General features: G+C 40.4%; 1 long non-coding RNA gene across 1 annotated transcript in view; it reads left to right on the forward strand.

The window, feature by feature from the left end:
* LOC137853875 (uncharacterized) overlaps positions 1 to 19,361 on the forward strand; it is a 170,365-nt gene that overhangs the window by 101,834 nt on the left and 49,170 nt on the right. The window contains exon 14 of the long non-coding RNA XR_011094781.1: positions 268 to 356. This is a non-coding gene — a long non-coding RNA (uncharacterized lncRNA). The remainder of the gene's footprint in view (positions 1 to 267; positions 357 to 19,361) is intronic.

Raw genomic sequence — 19,361 nt, forward strand, 5'->3', positions numbered from 1 at the left:
GATGAAATAATTAATTCTGAATTTGGAATTGAGTCTAAGCTTCTGTTTTAGTTTAGAAGATGCTTCAAGAGCAATAGTAATTTTCAGAGCAACATGCCTAGTTGCCAAATGTTTTGAAGACTCAACTTCTAAGGCATTTATCTTGTGACAGAGTAGTAACATTTTAAAGTCTTAGATAAGGCTGATTTGTGCCCAAGACACTAGTCAATCCAATTTAAAAGTGTTTTTTTTTTTTTTTTTTTTTTTTTTTCCCCTGCTTCTAATAAGGAAGAAGACTTTTAAGGCATCCTTATAAGGTGGAGGCATGTATCGTGTAATAAAATGATTCAGAGGAGCATTTCATCACTTTGATTAGGGTAAGAAAACTTTCCTTTAAAGCACAAAGGCAGTGTATGATGATAAGTGTGCTGGTAGGATTTTTAGGTTAATGAGGCATGAGTAAGTGTAAGCTTTCCATGATGAAATGAGTAAGTGATTGTATTTACTGTGGCTAAACATTGTATGTATTACTATCTAGTACTGCTATTCAAAAGTGTTCTTTTAATAAGCTTTTTGTGCAGGTGACCTGAGGCCCATGTGAATATCACAGTCAAAAATAAGGAGGCCTTTTCTGCATAGAAGTGCCCAGTGTTAGAACCAGTATTGAAACAGCAAGACTTCTGCAAAAGAAAGGGAAGACAAGGGTTTGTTTGGCAGAGAAGTGAAAAAGTGTAGTTCTTTAAATGTGAAATGTGAATTAAAGGCTTGTGCTACAACAAAATTTATTGACCTACATGCTCGGTTGACAAGTCAGAATGGATTTGGGATAGATGCCTATCTTAATGTATACTTTCATGTCCTTGTATTCCAGAAAAGTCATTGTGTTGGGATGAAAAATGGTTTAAAAAGTGAAATAAAAAATGTGAAATTAGATTGAATTTACTAAGTGCTAGTACTAGCAAAACCTGTTACAATTTTCTGTCAAGGCAGACAGTTATCAGGTTTCAATCTAGAGAAATCAAGGCCCCATTCAAACTCAAGCATTGAAATTCAGTAAAAGTTTTGAAGCAGAGTCACTCTAAAATACTCTGGCCACTGTGTATGAGGTCAGCAATGTGTTAGAGTGATGCTTGAGAGTCCAGGTTTCATTTTAGTCATTCTCATAACAAAACATTCTCATAACAAAACACCAGTCTCTTTCTTATCACTTGTGCTCTGGGGATGCCATTTGGTTTTGCCTATCATTATCACCAAATGTATGATAGCATCTAAAATAAGTATTCAGTGGTTCTGTAGGGGTAAGGAGCAAAATCCTGGCCAAGCTGAAGTCAAAGGTTATATGTCATATATATGATCCATATGTATTGGTGGCATAAATAATTGCTACAGTCTTTCCAAGGTGGTTAAAATGTCTGTAAACTGAGCTGGAAAAATATTTCTTGACATGGGATGAAGTGCCATCTAGATTTCCTGGCCAAACTGCGAGAAACACGCCATGATAAGCTCTGTGGCAAATGTGGTGCTTCCTGTGGTGCTAAAGTAACACCACGTTTACAGCTATGGGACACATGGGATTGCTTGAGAAATCGTCCTGTCATTGGAAGATTTCAACATTACGTAGGTCAATTTGCATGAGAGCATGGTTTATGTATGATGCCTGTTGTTTTAAAGCACAGGGTAATGAGTCGCCCATTGCCCAGCTGAGGGCTCTTTTTTAATGTTAAACACCCATGCAACTATGGTGGATGCAGCCTCAGTTGGTCACATTTTTGCAAAAAGTGCATTACAATAGCACGTTAGTCATCCTTGCTTGATAAAAACAAGAAGTATGAATGAAAAAGCATAGCACAATGTAGTGCTCTCAAGAGCAGCTTATATTGGAAGACCTTTAGATTTTTTATTTTTATTTATATATATATTTTTTAAGTGTGTTGAGGGGGAAAGACACGGCTGCTACCTGAAAGCCTCTTTGGGATTGCAGGTCTTGTGTAGCAATAGTTGACTCAACCCTTTATTCTTTGGAAGAAGAGAAGCAAAGTTCTGTGTTCTGCTGTGGCATAGGGCATTCTGATGAGTCCCTGAGAACAACAACAACAACAACAAAAAGGTCTGCCTGTTCTCTATGTAAACACTCAGGATCATATAGCATTTTCTGGATGAGCTGGGTTTTTGCACTGGGTCACTACCTTCTTCCTTCTCCACAACTGTGCAGTTAGCTGCTGCCTTCCAGCACATCACACAGCACAGTTGCACTTCATATGAGCAGTGTGCAGAGCACATGAAAGACTCTTTAAATAACAGTGGCCATTGGCACTATATTGCATAAGTGCTGTTAGGCTTTCTCTGTTTCAGGGTTCAATAAAGGACAGTTTGCACCATTTAATCAATTCCTGAAATGCCAGACTTTAGGATCTGTTTGGGTTGTAGGTAGATCTCAGGAAATAGCAGATTTTCTGATTTATGCGAATACTTTTGCTCATAAAAGAAAAAAAGAAATGGTTTTATAGTCTCATAGGTTTTGGCAGAACAAATAGAAGGAACTGTAGGATGATTTGAACACTGTATGTTAGCTGGGCCATCAGGTTGGAAATGTTATATTATTTTACAAGCAGAAACAGAAGTCACTCAGATGTTAGCCAGCATTACAGGATAGTGGCAAGAATGTGGTAGGGAAGACGAGACCACAGTCTACCTACCAGGTGATGCTTAAAATGTGAAAGGCACCATGCTCACACCTGTTAATTCAAGAGCTTAACACTTGGTCCTTCTTTCCCACGCTGTTCATACAGACTCTTTGGTTCTGCGGGCAAAGTTTCGTGGTGGTAGTTACTTAAAATTGCCTCACGAATTCATTAAGATATCAGGAGTTTAAGAATACAAAACATTTTTGTATGTAATATGATTTATAAGTTTGCTTTTTGCTGTATGACAACTTCATTATAATTTCAAGCTGTGATGTTTCACAACAGAGAGAATCACCCTCTGCTGTTATAGTCCCTTTGATTCTCTGCTTCTCATTTGGTTTGCCATTGAAACTTTGGGACAAATGCCCCAAGAAATGGTGCAATAGCCTCTCTATGGCTTTAGGCCTGGACAAAGCAATGGAGAGAAAATGCAACATGCAACTTATGCACTAGGGAATCATGAAGAAGACATTCAGTTATTGTTTTTTGTTTTCTGAGTAAAAATACGATTGTAATTAAGTTAAACTGCAGAACTGAGGCTTATGAGGTGTTCAGCACCCTCTTCTCCTTCTGACAGCAGTAGGTCTGAAGAATGGCAGTTCAGAATTTTTTTCCTCCCCTCCCGTGACTTTATACCATAGTGACATTTGTTCCAAGCCTGAGGTTGCATTTAGATTAAACATTTAGGATGGAAGACTCTAACTCTGCTTAAAAGACTAACTCCAGGAAAGATAATAAGGGTATGAGGATAAGTTGCTGCTTCAAATGAGAGGAAATGTTGTTTTAAAGATACGTAAAGGAATGTTGTTTTATGTGTGTCAAAGAGAATCAGGACTAGATTTGGAGCTTTTTTAACTTCACTTTTACTCTTACTGGGTCTGTTGGGCATGATCTGTGTTTGTGTTGCACTTAAGTATAATGGACTATAAATGAATTTTGACATATCATTCTTTTTAGGGGGTCACTCCTCTTTAAAGAAAAACATTATTCAGTCAGTTACAAAAGATGTATCCTAAAATATAAACTCCCAAGTATGGATTAGACTTTATGTTATAAAATAATTCATTTTTTGTTCAAGCAAATAAGTTCACTTGCCTAATATTAGGCGTTAAAGTAGGATCAACTTAAGGTGTCTTTTTTTTAAAAAAAGGAAAAAAGTATAAAAAAGGAGTTCTTGAATATAATTTCAGAGGGACGAGGTTTTATACTTTGTGTATGCTTTCTATAGATTGGACTTTAGATGAGTGACAGTGCAAGAGCAGATTTTGAGAATGTTCAGAGGGACATGTCAAAATTCTGTTCACTTAATTTTGAGAAGACACAAGTCTTAGTCGTGTGTCTTCAGTATGTTAAAATTAGAATGCAGTTGGCTCTGGAATGAAGTTGACAACAAAGAGAGCAATTAGGCAGTATCAGTGACCAATTCTTTATGCATCTCACCTTAAAAGTCCATAAGGAGCAAGATAGCCCCACCAATAGTCTGGTCTGAGGCACCCTCTTACAAGAAATGTCATGAATGCAATTTCTTTTTCAGAGGAAATTGAAGGTGAGCCTGGTGCTAGCTGAACAATAGTGTCGCTGGAGGCACCTCTTTACTGCTTTTTATGCCTCTAGCACTGAAAGTGAAAAAGAAGAAAATGGGGGGAAAAAAAACTTTTGTCTCACTGCTCTTTGTACTACATCACTTTTCGATCCGGATGCTCAGAAAGCTGCAGAAAGACACCAAGACACCATTGCTCAAGCTGGTTTTGTTCTTGGATTCTTCCTCTACTTGGAAACAGCTTTCAGATGAAGAAGAAAACAACTTCCACTAAAATTTAGTAGAATGGAGATAATTGATGATGCAGGCAAAACTACAGAAATCTACTTAATGGAATATACCTGAGTTTCTATGTCCTGTCCAGAAATGAGAAACAAACAAAAAAAAGTGGGTATCAAGGTATAGTGATTTGAATATAGGTAATTGATTCCAGAGAATGACTGGCATTTGGGGGGAAGGAAGAATTTTTATTTTTATTTTTAACCTGAATTGAAATATGAGTGCACTTGCAAAGTTATGTTATATATAATGAAACAAAATGTGGGAACCAAAATCTGGTAGACAACAATGGAAAGAACAACAATTTGTGACACAAGTACCCTCTGTTGAGAGACCTAAGCATCGCAGATGCTTGGATGGATCTTCTCTTGTTTGAAAGGGTAGGCTTTTATATGCCTCTGCAAAATACACAAAAATGGGCTCTCAGAATTTCAGTACTTTGACAAAGCCTTAAAAAGAGCTGAAAATGAGGGAGTCCTCGCTCTAAACGTCAGTGTCTTGGCAAGGCTGGGGACAGTTGGCATTAACATCAATGCTAGCATTCAGCTGACATCCTTGTTCAATGTATCTTTCTCACTGCAACTGGCAAGGAACAAGAGCTATTGTGACTGAAACTTTGAAAGTAATATTTAATTAAGTAAATTGATGTGCCCATTGGGAAACTGCAAATCATTTTTATGTGGCCTTTTTTCTCTTTATTAAGGCCCTTGAAGGGATGTTCTTTGCATTCAACAAAGTTGTATTTTTACAGTAAGGACATAGAGATATGAATGCTTCAGCTTTCTTCCCAGTGGTATCAGTGGTGGAACTTTTCCCTTAATTCTCTGCATTCTCTGTACTTTAAGAAAAAAATACAGCATTAGGTGGTGTTTGGCTTGTGCTCTAGGTACAAATCATCCTTATTGAAGTCTGAAAAATTGATCAGTTCTGCCTGAGGACCTGAATCAGGAAAAAATTACATTTCAGTGGATCACTTCCCCCCCTGTTTCCAAAAATACTTTTACATACACTCTGCTTGTGGAAATGAAATGGAGAAAAATACTAACATTTTGGAGGGAAAGCAATTCAGAGGGAAAGCCGCTTGTGCAGGGATGGAAATGTAATTAATCATTATCCTCTGCTTGGGGCTCACAAAGAAGAGGGAGAAACCAAAAAGTGAACTCTGAAGGGTTAACCACAACATTGAGGGCAATTTGTCTATTGTTTCTCTATTAATATCATTCACCAGCTTACCACTCATCACCTTTTCCAAGTAGTCTCCCTATAGCAACAAATGGCGCCATAGACAAGCCAGATGCAATCTCGTCTCTGTTTTCTTTTCATAAACATTTGAAAATTTGTTTAAAAGAAAAGAAAAGAAAAGGAAAGTGGGAGGAAAATGTTTATTTTGTAGAAGCTGCATTTAGAACAGGAGACCCTGTTTTTTTTGTAACTCTCATGGCTATCTGAAGGGCCTCCACATTTCTGCAATGTGATTTCACTTCCTTAACAGAGTTGTTCCATGCCATTGAAGCAATCCTAGATTCCCTTCACAGCAATCTTGATGATCCTGAGCTTGTATTCTGAGTATTGAAAGCATGCTGTCAGAGCTCTACATACAAAACTAGCTTCAGTTCCTCCCCACCTTTAGCTGGTAGCTAATTTTATTTTCTCTATTTAATTCTATAACAGTTTTTCTCAGTGACATAGCTACACAGAACTGCTACATACATGATGCTTATCTGTCTGCAGTATGATGGGATGAATAGGTAGATGGTTTATTTTCTGGAAATAACTGCTCAAAGTCATTAAATTTTAATCATTCATTTACTAGATAAAGCCATTATTTTTCCTTAAAAAGAAATCCATTGCTTTTCTCCTTTTTTGGTCTCTAAACGCCTTTCAGTTCTAGCTGACTTTAAGAGATGGAAAGCATTTCTCTTTCTTTACATGGAAAACAATCATGCTTAATTTGTATGTAGCTTATTTCAGTAAAAAACAAAACAAAACAAACAAGCAAACAAAAATCCTGCCCCGAAACCAAACTCATGAAAACAAAGTCTCCACAAGAGGCATTTGTATCTTTTTATACAGTTCAACCTGAGATGAGCATAAAGTACCAACTGTCCTTATTATAATAGCAGACTTCTAGCTTTTTACAGGCATGAACAATTGCTTTGTTTACATGAGTTACTTATTTTTTCTTTAATATACTGATTTGTGAAATATTTAATGAGCTGCACAGACCAGCTTGTCATACTGTGGGCAAGTGCTCCGTGGCAGACTAGGTAGGATGTCTGGAGTCTGGTAACATGAAGTCATCTTCCTCCATTCAGCCACTGAACCGTGGGAAAGGTTAGCCAAAATGGATGAAAAACAGTTTTTCTCTGGAGGAGCAATTGCTCAAGTTGTTACAAAGAAAGTTATACGGTCATAAATGGGGAGAAGATAAATCCAGTAACTGAGAATCTTTGCTGTCAATCATTTCTCAGTGTGGAGCCTTGCATGAATGGAATTAACTTGTATTTCTTCAGAAAATAAATTTGGGGCAATATTTTACATTTACCACCAAGATGCAGCAAAACTTGTTAGTAAAAAGAAAATCACTGATGGTCCCATCCTGTCAATTACAAAACAGTTATATTGAAGTTTTTGCCATCTCATTTGATGATTTGAATATATGCATATGCATATAGTCTGCTTGACTTACGTATGTTGTAATGGTGAGACCTGAAAAGTTGATGGCACAATGTGTCAGATTTTTGGAGAAATGCTGTCACCTCTTTGAGCAGTGGGGAGCTTTGTCATTGGTGCTACTGGACTGAGATTTTGTCTTGTGTTGCTAGCCCCTAGCACTGCAAATCTTCCAAAAAGACAGCCTTGTTTCCTGGTTGAAGTTGCATTTGAGGTATCTGTGGCTCTTGGTGTTGAACAGGAGAGAAAACTTACGCTTGGATGGATTTTTCTGACTTTTGAAGAGCATCTTGTCTCCTTATCTGTGGCAGACTGCACTGTAAACACTTCTTTAACTACTTCCAGAGCTTGCTTCTACAGGCACAACATTTGGCCACGCCATCTGATTACCACCAAAACAGAGGAAAACAGCCTTCCACCACCACTTTGTAGCTGGCGTTACACTCTGTTATCGTCCAGCCAGTGTTTACAGAATGCCACAGTTAACGTTGCCCAGATGCTCTATCTATGGGAAACCCAGAGACCAGGCATCAGTGACCGCCCGTGTTTTCCAAATTCAACCGTCTTATCCGAGGCCTAGCCTGCCTGTGCAGGCCGGGGTCACCCTGCAGCCCGGCTGTGCTGCCAGTTAGCCTGACGGCAGATAGCGCTGCTGGAGATGGTGATGTTCCTCTTGTTTAGGCCACTTACAGCTTTTCAGCAAGTGTTTTAGAGGAAAGTGATGTGGTTTTGCTGGTGGCTTGTGTACCGAAGAGAATTTTTAATGTAAGAATGTGGTAGGACTACAGTCTCAAACTACAGCAGTGTTTTATGCAGTTAGCAGCAAACCGTATGGATATTGCAAGAGCTGCGTGGTTTCCAGGACCTGGAATATCAGTGGTATTTTGCCTGTATTTTACTTTGGTCATCACTTAGTGTGTTGGCATATGTTGTTTTCCTTTTTAATGTTTGACACACAAGCTGACAATCACTAAACCCCCTCATGTCAGCTTTTTGAGGGTATGTCAATTTCTGAGAAATGTACATAGCTTTCCTAGGGTAGCTTGCTCTTGAGGAACACATGAAGTAACATTTTCTTGTGACAGCTTTTTTAGTGCCTATGGCATACTCCCATAGCCACTGATCCAAAGAATTGAAGAAGTAAAACCATTTTCAGTTGTGCTTAGGGAATATTTGAGATAAAAAATACAATCAAACTCTGTAGTGTCATTATAGAATCATGTCCAAGATATGTTAGTGAAAAGAAATACTATTTTTCATAAAATAAACACTTCAAAAGTGATCACGTCCACCAAGCACACATCTGTAGCACCTCCATTCATTTCCCACAAGCTGTGTTAAAGGTACAGAAATTTCTGGCCTAGACAACTTTTAAAAATTGTATAAGTGCTTCTTCTTTTTTTTATTTTTTTATTTTTTTGAAACTTTATTATTATTATTATTATTATTATTAAACCACAGTTTTGGAGTTCTGTATTTCTTTTTAAGAAAGTTTTCATTTTCTGAGGAATTCATATTTCAGTTCCTATGCATTTTGCCCTTACCATACAAGGAACTTTTGTGTACACCACACAAACGGCCCCACTACCTGAGGTACTGCTCTGCTGTTAAAAGCATGAATAGACATTTCTTCTTTAAGGGCTGGAGGTGAGGTTCTTTTAACTGCTTCATATCCACATTCCTAAACCTATTTAAAAACCTGAGCCCAAAGTCCAGCTGACAATGAACTCTATTTTCAGCTAAAATCCCCTCCTCCAATGCTTCACCACACGCTGTTTCTGCTGCTGGTCCACTTGTGATAAAGACCAAAACTGTTGTTTGGCTGACATGCAGAAGGAGTTGTTTATCAAAAGGAGGCTATTCTAGGAGGATATGCTCTTTAAACAGAACAATGGGGATTTTGAAGATAACCAAATCAGTACTACATAGGTGTTAGATCTGTTTTAAATTGTTTCTGTGTTGGAAAGTAGGAGGGGGCCCGGTTTTGTCTTTGAATCCCTGGCTTGCAAGTGTGAAATGGTTAAGTCCAAATTAGCTGCCAGCTGTGCTTTGTGCTGCAGCTCCAGAGGATCTGTAGGGCATGAGCTACAGATGCTACCAGGGGGCACAGCCCTGGGCGTAAGGGGAAAGGGGCCACACAAAATCCAATTTCACTTTATCCAGCCATCCAGCTATCTTTGTGCTTCACCCAGGTCTTTTTTTTTTTTTTTTTTTTTTTTAATCTGTCCATCCTTGGTGCTGGCGAACTGAACTGCACTTCCTAAAAGCAGATCTACAGAGTCCTCCTTTTTTACTAGTTAGACCAGGTTACAGACATGGACCCGCTCGAATGATACAAATCACTTGGTTTTTAGACATGTAGAAAAGTACCAATAGTTGTTCGATAGGTGGGAGGAAAACTGGGAAACCTTCTGGAACAGTTAGTTTCATATAGGAGTTCAACAGACGTATGTGTCTTTTTTGTTGTTTGTGCCTTATGTAGAGGGAGAACCTCACCAAATAGAAAGGTGACCTTCAAAGAGAAGGGAGGAATGTTATATTTTCTGTTTAGCCCTTAGATGGCTGCTTCTCTTCTTTCTCAGCTATGACAAGCCCTTATATTCTGTAATGAATGCTTTTTCTGTTATTTTTAATTGTGTTATTTTGGTATAACACCCTAATACCTGTCACTATAGGTCCAAGCGAAAATTCCCCTTTATCATTTACTTGTAGTGACCTTTTGTGATACAGTGATCTTATTTAAAACTCTTTCTTTCAAAACTAGGAAAATGAAGATTCTCTATAAATAACCAACTTTTTTTTTCTTTTCCTTCCTCCTGGCTAGCAGCCAATACTTCTGCCTGTTTTCATATAATGCCTCTATACATGAAAAGAAAAGGAACAGAAAACCCTTTTCCCCTCTAGTGCTGATCACATGTAAGTGATTTATTTAAGGCCACACAGTGAATTGCTTGCAGGGTGATTCTGCCAGCCATGTGGTTGAAGCTCGGCCTAAACATGCTTGGATATTTGCAGGTTGTTCAGGAGAACATCTGGAGGTGCCCACTTTTCCTGGAATGCCTGTTTTGATTGTTTAAGAAAGGGGGGGGGGGGGGAGAGAGAAGTCTTTCCTTTTCAGCTGGTAGACATCTACTGGCCTCAAAATTCAGGAACAATCTGTTTTCAGCTGTAATATTCCTACCTTCTGGGAGCCTTCTTCCTTCTCCAATGCAAATACAAACTTAAATTCTTCTGAGCATGGAAGGAGTATCTCAATGACCTATGCCTAACACCACTGACACAGTTTGGCATCCTGACATGAAGCCTGGATTTGTTTTCTTAAAGACTCCCACTAGGTAAACCCCATGGAAAAACCAACCCTTGACAGCTATTACTGTTTGGCCATCACCTTTTACAGCAAAGTGTGATGGTGTGGAGACTAGGAGGGGCAGTTCTTTTGTTTGTGATGGAGCCAGCCTTGCTGCCTGTTTTTTTTTTGTTTTTTTTTTTTTTTCTTTTTTCTCCCCCCCCCTAATTATTTTATTTATATATATATATATATATTTTTTTTTTTTTTTTTGGTCCTGTCCTGAAGTGATATATTTTCAGAAGCTGTATCACACAACTGGGAAGAAAAGGTGACTCCATGGTTATTCAGACAGATGTAGAGATCCACTTTACACGGCAAAGTAGGCAGTGTAGACTGATTATTGCAGTAAGATTTGCCAGAGGCAGCCCTGGCAAGAGTGGCAAAGAATGAACCCTTTTCACAGGGTGATTGTGTCGCAAGGGGACCCAGCTATAGCTCAGCCAACAGTGAGAGCCCTGTTGCTTACTGTGGGGTGCAGTCCTGGTGGAACTGTGTGCTGTGCTCTGCTCTTCGAGGTTAGCAGACTGCTTCGTAGTTATGTTCTTGGGATTTAAGCAAAACAGATCTTCTGAAACCAAAATGATCCTCTTTAACTGAAATAGATTCCTGACGAGGGACTGGGCTTTAATTAGCATGTCCAAATAGAGATTTAGGGGCCTATTGTTTGCCCTTTTGTTTGAAAATGATGCCCTTTACTTTTTTTATCTTATCCAAGTCCAGAAACCATACCTGCATTTGGCTGTGCGTTTTCCGGCTTTGTTCTAATAATGCTTGACCTGCCCACGTAACTTAACTGACTGGGTATGAGGGTTGTGCCTAGTCATCGCAATAACTCACATGCATTGACAAAGGTGACAGAAACAAGTTTTAATGACAATGTAGAGGGTAGAAACCCTATTCAAGAGGAAATATGTTTCCATATGTCAAACGCCGAGCAATTTAACGGAGGAAGCAATTATACCTTGCAGTGCTGCTGGAGTCCGGCGAGCGCTTCTCTGTTTTGTGGGTACCCACACACCGACGTTTGCCGGTGTATGAACTCGGCGCATTGATTGCTGCCGCTTGAACTCTGGACTTGCCTTTCTCATTGGTTGTTTGCTTTAACCACAGCGCTGAATGGAGCCTTTGGAGACTATCACAATGTAAATAAATACATGTGTGTTTGTTTCTAGCCTGCTTTTTTTTTTTTTTTTTAAAAAAAAAAAAAAAGTGTGTGTCAAAGAAGGGGGAAAAGCTGTCAAGCATGCATTTGCATGCCTTTGAGATGCAGGAGGTACAGGAAGCGATGGGTTTAAGGGAGGGCTAGGAAAATAATTCAATAGGGGTATAACAATAGGGAAACAGAGTGGTTAGGTGTTGTTGGATTAGATTAGGGCAGATTTATTTAGAAAGTGCTATTCATTTTGCTGTTAATCATGTAGAGGTACTTAAAGCTTACAAAAAAAAAAGTCTTATTCTGCAAATGAGCATGGTTACTTCTTTTTTGTTGTGTTATCATCCATTGAAAGAGATTACATTTATTTATTTATTTATTTTAATTTTCTTTTTGGAAAAAAGGCTAGACTGGAACTAGATAATGAAAGGTGGCAGTAAAATTGTTCAGTCATACTAAATTGCTCTGCTGCTATGATTGTCCCTAGGCTGGATTTCTGTTCATTTTTTGCATTAGCGATATTTTTCTTTGTGTTTTTGCCCTTGTTGTTATAATTTTAAATGTGATGAAATATGCTGACTCTACAAAGTTTTATGTTACAGCAAAGGAGAGACTGCAAATAGAAAAGAACAAATGAATTCACAGTTGGCAGGGGCTAATTTTGTGTAGTTACTAGCTTACATCATGGGTTTCTCTGCCAGTTAGCTGTTCAAAAGTAAAATAGGAGGCATGGCATGGCCTGAAACTGAGGGAAAGGTTGGAGTTTCAGAGACAGCCTCTTCACACCATTGCCAAATCACCTCTCATTTACATTACATTTGCAGGCATAAAATAGGACACAAGTCTGATGGCTGCAAACAATCCTTCTCGATACTTGTGCTTTTCCTTCAAAGATTTTACTTACTGTAAACTTCCTGAAATTTGCTGTGAGGGAAAAACCTGGCATAAGATGTGGCTGTGAAGCATCACAAAGTCTAACAAAATGTCCTGTGATGAAACCTCCTCACCTGTCTAATGTACCCACAGCTGCTTGCAGTGCTCCCTAAGAGAGCCTGGCTCTGAAAAGCCACGCTGCAGGGTGGTGGGGGTGCCATAGCCAGCAGACACCCTTCTGCTACTTGCTTCTGGTACCTCTCTTTTATTCTAATTTTCTCCTGGGTTAGCTATTCCCTCCTGTCTGAGCATTGAATAGATGCATGATTGCATCTTGCTTACAGTCTGTTAATCCAGCTATGTGTGAGGACTTCTTTGCTCCCTTGTACTGCAACTAAAGCCACCATCAGCATAATCTGAAGGCAGGAGGTGGTTCGTCATCAGAGCTTCTCCTGGTCTGCAGCCTGAGCTGGCCCTGCACACTCAGTCACCTCTCTTTAACCCGCACCATTAGTGAACAAACAGAAAAGAGGCTCCTGCATTTCTCAAAACAGGTCTGTCTTGCTGGAAATGGACCTATTTATGATCTTTGGTAAATACAAGTGTTTGTCAATATATTATTTTATTAGCATAGTTTTTCCTTGAGTCTTAAATGCTGGCCTATTAATCCACATTAGTTGACTGTTCTGCTTTCTGTCTATTGATTTCTAAACCAAATTTGAGCCATCTATTAAGTGCTATAAAACTGTGTGAAGACTGGTACTTACTGGCTTAAGTTAAACTTCAGGATGGATTTGTACTTCCCAGCATTTCCTTTGTCCCACTTTGCTGGATCAGTTTCCAGCTTCCCTGAAAAAGAATGTCTTGTCTCCCTTCTGGTTTTGCTATTTCCTTTTGTTGGCTGAAACATTTAATAAAAATGTTACAGCAAGTGAGAGCCATACACAAAAGTGTAAGTGGAGGGAGTTTCTCTGGCTGAACAATACAGAAGGTCACAGTTGGCAACCATTTCTGAATGTATTTTCAGATCTGCCTCAATTCTTAGCAGAATACAGTCATCAAGATTTTTTTTTCCCCTTTATTTGATTGAATAACTTATTTTAGGCAAGATGAAGAAAAATCCTTTTTGTATTTTTTTTTCTTTTTTGATTTTTGTGCTGATGTCATCTTATTTGCTCTTTGGTCACCCACAGAGTATTTTGTGGTAGAAATATGGTCGCATGGTAACAAGCCAGTGGACGCCCTGTCCCTGGATTGCTTTTCAGGAGCAGAAAAAGGCAGTTCTCCCATCATCATTGTGCACTCCACCTTGCTTTAAAGACGGAAGAGGGGAAAATGAGACGAATGCTCTTCCTGCCCCTTCACAGTCAGTCATCTCTAAGCATGAGGTGCTGGCCTGAGAAAGTTGCTGGCCCAGCAGGGCTGCAGCATGCGTGGAGCTGCCGCTCCTCCTCGCCCGTGCTTGCAGTAGTTCTGAATCATTTAGGTGGGATAGTCCTGAAAATGTGGCACGGTCAGGTACTGGGTCCTGCTCTCCCGAAGGACTTGCCTGTGCTGGTAGGATGGGTGCATGAGAAGGGCGCAGGAGGTGGCTGTGTCAGGGTTTGGTCTCTTTGGGCTTGCTGGAGCTGTGTCAGCGCAAGCTGTGTGTAGGAGGCTAGGACAAGTGTGGTGAAAGCCACAACAGAGGATCCCTCTCATCTCAGCGCGAGGCACCTCTACCAGGGCTTTGTGGTATTGCAGCTACGTAAGTGTGGTTCAAGCAACATGAAGCAAAACCCTTTCAGATATCACAGATCATCCTCATTTTGAAAGTTCCTCATCACTTCAATCCTCCCCGACCTCCCAGCCTCAAAATCCTCAGCATCACGCTCAAGGCTAAGCATGACAAATCTCACCCTCGTTTTTACTCTTGTTGCACACATGTCCCATGCTATAGAGGCTGTGGCACTCCTTTTGTACCAATTTCCTGCTTTCAAGGTATGGCCACTGTTTAGTGCTCCCCTCATTCATATAGTTACTCGAAAACTGCACCTTTCTCTATTTTGCGTGAATTTGACAAAGTGTGAAACGTGTGCCCCAGAAACCTAACTGTAACCACCTGCCGTTTTCTCCATAGTTACGTGTAAGCAAACCCATTACAAGTATTTGTATCTCTGCATTGGGTGCCAAGGAGACATTGAGCCTTTCTGAGCCAATCCTCTGTTATTCTAGCATGAAAAAAAAGCTGCACTGATGTAGGAACCCTGCCCTCTTGTCTTTCTACTGTGTCAAGAATTCATATTGTAGCTATGACAGTTTGTAAATCACACCGCTGTTGGTAGAGATAGATACCCAAATTTGTCCTAGTTCTAGGTCTGGAAGGGGCTTAATTTCATAGACTTAGCAGCTGTAGCTATTTTTGAAAATGTTTAAAGTCTGCATGTACCTGGATAAACTTTAGAGGACCTTTTTTAGCCCTTATTTGAGCTGTGTGTTTCAATGGTTATGCTAGTGACCTTTTCCATTACAAGAATTCATGTTAATTCATGGCAAGCCAGAACATTATTATAAACCTCTTGACTGTTCCGTTTTTTAGGGCTTTGAAATGTAATCAGAAGTGGATTTATCTGATACTAGGAGATGAAACAGTTACCAGCCTTAGGTTTCCTCCCTTTTATTTTTCTAGGAGGTTACTGCCAGAGTAAACTGAAATTGGAGGTGGTTTATGTTAATGCTGCAGCCTGCAGACTGCACTTGCTCAGGAGTTTATCCAGCAGGATCAGCTGATCCCGCTACAGGATGGTGACCTCTGGCAGAGACACAGGACAGAGACAGCTGCTTCAGCTCTCCCAACTAAACCTGCTTAAGGCGGTGAGTGGGAGTTGTTAATACCACTATTTGTTTAATTGTAGGGCTGATAGAATTTTTGTGTGTTTTATTACAATAAAATGCATGAAGTGGAAACAGAGGTAAAATTGAGTGTGCTACTTGGGAGCTGGTTCTCAATTATGATTCCTCTTTGTTAACCAGGCCCTAAAATGAAAAGTAACCAGAAGCATATTTGGCTTCAAATTTTGCAGTGGTGTAACAAGGCAGCCCACCCTGAAAGGTCTGGTGCCACTGGAGTGCACAGTGCTTTTAGGAATACAGGGCAAGGGTGAGTTTTTTATTAGCTTAGTCTTCTTATTTTCCTCCAAATATAGATAGGCACTTCTCAGCTTTAGTACTTGAGAGGAGACAGCCAAGAGTGCCCTGGAAGCTATTTGCTAGGGAAGTCTGTTAGAAAAATGGGAATCCAGAAGACACTTCTACTTTAATGAAGAGAGGATAAAGTTTTTAATGATGATAGCTTTATGGAAGTGGAGACCCTTCCCTTCCTCCCTCTTCCCCCATAGCTCCCTTTATAAACAAAACAGAGATAAACCAAATACTCATTTCTAAAGCTACTGCAGGGATCCCATTGGCGTCATGTGCTGACATGTGAAGTGCTGCATCCTTGTTTCAATGCGCCCAAGCCCTGAAACTCCTAGGGACAAACACGTGTGCTGTGGGAGCTCCATCCTGTGCTCAGGCTCACTGCAAATCTGCAAGTAATGGTCCACCAGACAGAGAAGCTGGGGGCACTTGGCAGTGGAAAGTACCTTGCCCATACTGGAGATGGTGACAGAATTGGCAATGAGGAGGTGACTAGTCATTCTGTGAGCCCTGGTCTGGGGCCAGTTTTCATTTTCGTCTTGTTCTCTTTCTGTTTTTCTTTCTCTCTCACTTTTGTTATTTATACCAATGAGCAAATGTTGCTTATTTTTAGCAGCCTTTCCATTTTGCTCAGGCACTGATCCTCAGTAATGGAATGCCTGTGGCCCTCCCCAGGGCACCATCCCATGTCTAATAAGAGCAGACAAATGCAAGCTTTGGTGTAGGGAGTTATTGATTTGCTTCCAGGCAAGTAGGGTGTGTGTGATACATGTAAAAGGTGCCCATGCATACTTTATATTAGCAGTCTAACATCTTAGTAAATGGCCTTGCATGATCTGCCTTGGGCTGTTGATGATAAATTAGTTCTTTATGTTATATATTTCCATAAAGCAAGCAGACTGGCAACTTGCTTATTTTAAAGCGTGTAAAACCAATAATAAAAAAACAAACACGCCCAAATACCCACACCTATTTCCACAACCAGAGCAAAAGCAAAGTCTCCCTCAAGTGTGGACAGTTTCAGTTCTGGGAGGAGCAAAGGAGGTGGACCAATTCATCAAAACAGATGTAAGAGTTACTTAGACAGGGGTATATGATGTTAGCCATCCCTTTATTTTTCTGTTTCTCTTCTAGATCTTGTGTCACAGAGTTATTGCAGAGATGCTGACATGAAGGGCTATAGAGGAAGCAGTTACGGGAGGACTTCCTCTGAGGTGTGCCCAAGGAACCCTTGCCTCACAGATTAGCAGCTGACCAGCAGCACCTTTCAGTTTCCACTGAATGGCCTAGCAGTTTATGTCTACTTTTCTGCTGTGCTCTGGCTGCTGCCTATTGTGGTTCAGGCTGGGAAGAAACCAGGTGGGGAGGTTGTCCCATGCCCTCATGTCACTGGGATCCCACCCAGCCTGCAGGCATGGCTGCACAAGTGCTTGGATCCCTCAGTAGGGCTTAAATACTTTCTATAGTGTTTTTTTTTTTATTCCTCATTTTCAGGCCTGACTCATCTTGATAGGCTTAGAGGCCTACGTCATGTGTGCTTAATGCTGGCAGAAGAAACTGATTTGCTGCTGACAGAGGAAGGCTACGATAGAGGGACATTGCTCAGGTACAGCCAGACCAGCGGATGGTCCAGTGCTTAAATTGCTAATGCTGTGTCTACACAACTGCTCTCACTTTTGCCACTGCTAGGGAATTACCACAGAGTGCAACTGAAACATATTGCAGACAGCAGGAGGAGACCAACGCTTGTTCAGGGAAAAAGATATGCTGCCTTTGAGAGGGACCTGAATACCTTTTCTGCTGTAGGTCTTTGTGGTCTTTCCTTCTTTTGCCTTGCTCCAGTTGCTGCTGGTTTTAGCCTCGCTCTGGTGGATCTTTGTGGCATAGCAGCTCTGTTCTCTGCCTACCCCCTGTCTTGTTGCTGTCATTCAGGATCCAGCTCTTATTAACAATCCTGAACCTGGTGGAAGTGGGAAGATATCTTTTCTAAAGCTGCTCTTTTTAAAATTCAGCCCTATTTGTATGCTATGATGTGCACGTCTCTCTGCCCCCAAATTATTAAAATTGCAGCACAGTTGTCTGAGGTTTATTTTTCAGTAAATGACTCTTATAACTGGCATTCAGATTGACTACCATCTTAGTCTGAAATGCAGCAAGACATTTAACATGTGTGGGATACGATACCCATCTCAAATACATTCAATACTGCGTCAGGAGATGTTTTCATATTTTCAGGTAAGCTGGCTGGTGTTGGGGAAAAAGGTTAGGCTATTAACACCTCTGCTCAAAGCAAGCCAACTTCCTTTCTACATGGAATAATTATTTTTTCACATAAGCCCTGTAGTGCCTCTGCTGTGTTTGCACTTGTAAGTCTCAAACATTGCAGTACAGATTGCCCTTTATGAGCGGAGTCTGAGGTCATGTGTCTGCGTTTAAAATTCACTTTGCGTGGGATATCAAGCACTGGCCTGCGGATTCTGTAGGTGCAGGGGCTACAGGAGCCTGTATTTCAGGTGTGAAGAAAGCAGAGCCCTTTTTAGTATTTAAAGAACCCATGTGTGCAACTCACAGCTATGCGTACCTTTGGCAAAGCTTTACAAATTCTGTTGATTCATAGCTGGCATCTCGCTGCCTGTAAGGGAAGGATTACATGTAAGTATAGATGACCTGTACATAACAGGACCATTTAGAGCATCACTAGAGCATAAAGGTAAAGTGAACTTGGGCACAGAAGCCATTATGCCTCTGTGGAAGAGAGGAAGACTTGTTGGCAAGAATATTGAAAGGCTTTTTGTCTGCTGTAGCCTAGGGCTCACAAGTGATTTTAGGTGTCTGGTGATCCATGCTGCTGTTTATTCTGTTCCAGCAAGGATTATGAACCCTAAGGTGGTTCAGAAATAGGCGATGGTGGGAGAAGTGGTTGTAACCAGCATGCCAAAGAAATATCAGAGATAGGAAGGCTTCTATCCTTGATTATGAATCCTGGGGCTTTCATGGATATAAAGTTGCAGCTAGAGTTGAAGAGGGTGTAGTGACACACAGACCTTTGGTCTAATAATTTTCTAAAGATTTAGCCAGGGTTGGCTTGCAGAAAGATGAAAAAAAGCAGATGAACCCCAAGGAGGACTGGTCTGCAGCCATCCTCAGTAGCCTTCATGAAGGAGGTATATTTTTTTCATTGCATTGAAAACTGTAACTGCTGCATGTCAGTGGTTTGAGCAGCAGTGTCGTGGCTACTCCAATATGTTCATTGCTGGAACTATCTTAAAACACTGTGCAACACCTGAAGAAATATTATTTAAGATGCCATTAGCAGCTAGGCTCCAGCCACAGTTTTGTGCTGGGCACACTACAATGGAGATGTGAGAGCCCATATCCTAGAAAGCTTTTTTTCTGCCTGTAGACACTTAACTTTGAAAGAGGAAATGGGTAAAGGTAATCTAGCATTTTTAATCCCATATGAGCTGGCTAGACCAGTGATATTCTTAATGGGTGTGAGATTGCAGTAAGATTGGGGCAGGCTGAGCTACAGGAAAATGTGATTAAACAGGAAAATTTTATTTCAAAAAAAAAAGTGTTGTCAATCCACACTTAGTAGCTGGGCCTCAGTAGAAGGACCTCAGGAACAAAGGGTAAGACTGAATTTCAGTTTTT

This window comes from Anas acuta, chromosome 3 (genome assembly GCF_963932015.1).
Source record: "Anas acuta chromosome 3, bAnaAcu1.1, whole genome shotgun sequence".
Lineage (NCBI taxonomy): Eukaryota > Metazoa > Chordata > Aves > Anseriformes > Anatidae > Anas > Anas acuta.